This window comes from Suricata suricatta, chromosome 5, assembly GCF_006229205.1.
Source record: "Suricata suricatta isolate VVHF042 chromosome 5, meerkat_22Aug2017_6uvM2_HiC, whole genome shotgun sequence".
Lineage (NCBI taxonomy): Eukaryota > Metazoa > Chordata > Mammalia > Carnivora > Herpestidae > Suricata > Suricata suricatta.
In genome coordinates this window covers 1,877,214-1,879,473 of record NC_043704.1, presented here as the reverse complement: position 1 = coordinate 1,879,473, position 2,260 = coordinate 1,877,214, and positions in this window count along the sequence as shown.

The following is a 2,260-nucleotide window of genomic DNA, read 5'->3' as shown; positions in this document are numbered from 1 at the left end:
TTTGCACCCCCACGCTGGGCCAGAGACGTGAGGAACACTGCCCCGAGTGCCACCAGAAACCCCCTGCAGCCACGACAGAGGAGTCAGTGGCTGTCTGGGGCGGAGCTGCTCTGACAGCCCACAACCCCACCCCCGCCATCCGGGCGAGTTCACGGCAACTACGGAAGCGGAATCCGGAATCGTGGTGAGATTTCCTGTCCCTCTCTAGAGTGCAGTGCTGGAACCCCGTGTTCCCGTCTCTTCGCAGCACAACACACAGAACCGGTGAAACTTGTTTTTGGTGGTATATCAACAACTGCGTCTGCAGAACCGGGGCGCAGCACCCCCTCCGGCCCCCCTACCCCCCCCCCCCCCCCCGGGAGGCCCACCAGGACGCGGCACAGGGGCCTCACCCGGGCAGAGACTGCCATGGGTCTCCAGGCCAGGGGCCGTCCAGGAGACCACGGCTTCATACTGAGAGAAGGCTCCCTGGGGCACAGACCTTTCTAAACGCACGGCGACTACAGGGTCAGAGCAGGGCGTGAGCCCACCGCCCACCGGGAGAGGGACACCGATCACACACATGAGGCCTCACGACCGGGGCAGAGTTTATTTCTGTAGCCCACACAACGGAAGGTTACCCTGTGAAGGGGTGCTCAGTGGCGAGGCGACTCCCGTCCTGACGCGGGCTGGGGCATCCTGAACTTGGACAGGTCCAGGTTGAGGTCTAGGAAGGTGTATGGCGTGTAGTCATGGTGCTGCAGGTTCTTGTAGGAGCTGGTGTCCAGCGGCCCGGCGGCAGCTTCAGCGGGCTCTGCGGGGGGAAGCAAGGCCTGTGAACACGTCGGACGGAGAGTGTCCCGGGGGCCCAGCGCACACGGGCACCCTTCACCCCCCGCCCCAGAGATAAACTGTCTGCCCAGGGAAGCCCGCGAAAGCTACAGGTCCTCAGAGGCAAATTCACAGAATTAGCTGACACTGTATTCTAAACTTGCAGCCGCGACCACGGGTGCGTCCTAGCACGAGGTGTCCTAGCCCGGCCGGTGCAGAGTTGTGCAAATGCTGACAACAGTGGGGGAGGGGCTCTCAGGCCACTTGAGGTGCAGGGGAGACCAGCAGATCCACCGGAATGTGTCTTATACCAGAAAGAAACCATTTGTAGAAAGAAATTCTCAAAAGCAGAAGCTGGGTGAGCATTCTAAGTCTTTGGATACATGACATTAGATTCTTTTAATAGCATAATAAAGTTAAGAGGAGCTGGGAAAGAGATGTAAAGAATTTTTTTTGAAAAACCTGTTGGTATACTTTAGATTCAGACTAAAATGTACAAGCTAAATCAGAGTTCTTCATGTGGAAAAAGGACATTCGGTGATCGTAAACTCCAAGGGCACAGCGGAAGCAAGAGAAACGCAGCTCTCCTGCGCTGGGTCGGCCGTGCGAGGGCGTGGAGCGGCCGGACCCGGGAGGCCCCCGTGGTCTCCCCCGGCCGCGCGAAGACCACCCCAGGGCACTCGCCGCCGTTTGAATTCGCACTCAAAGCTCTGCTTATCACGTCTCCAGCCATCTTAACCATGAGGACCTACTCAGAGCGGACACCCTCCCGACCTCGAGCAGAGAGTCCCCGTGTTTTGCAGGCACATCAGCAGACAGGAAGGCGTTAGCTAGAGGCAAGTGTGGGAGCAGGAGCCTGGGGGGCCGGGGCCAAGGGCTGCTCAGCGCACCGAGAGGGGGCTGCGCTCCGGACGGCCGCCCCGCCCCGGAAGGGCGAAGGGAGTATGGGAAAAACAATGGTTTGCGGTCAGCATCCTGAAAGTTTTGGTTTTCATCTCCAATTTGTAGCAGAATGACTGAAACAGTAGCGTCAAGAACCACATCCTCCAAGTGTGGACAAGGCTGGAGGCTGGCATGGCTGGCACTGTGCGTATTAATGAAAGAGGGAGAAAACGGAAGGAAGAAAACACATAAATTCTATCAACACAACGCAACCGTGACAATGAGCACAGAATGGACATCGGGCAGAGGGGAGGCTTCAGGGAGACTTAGGAGCAAGAAAGGGGCCGGGTTGTTAGCAACGCAGCATTTTACAGACACTCTGCGGCTCCGGGGGCGGGGCTGGCCCTGCAGGGGCCGCGACCAGCCCACAGCACACGCCCCTGGTGAAGTTTGATGCTCCACAAGTCGGGAGCAGAACGGGAATAAATCACTAAAATCCTGTGATAACTAACAGCCCTTCATAAAAACTCAATCTGGAAAAAGAAAGCAGCCGCTGGTGTCCTTGGGT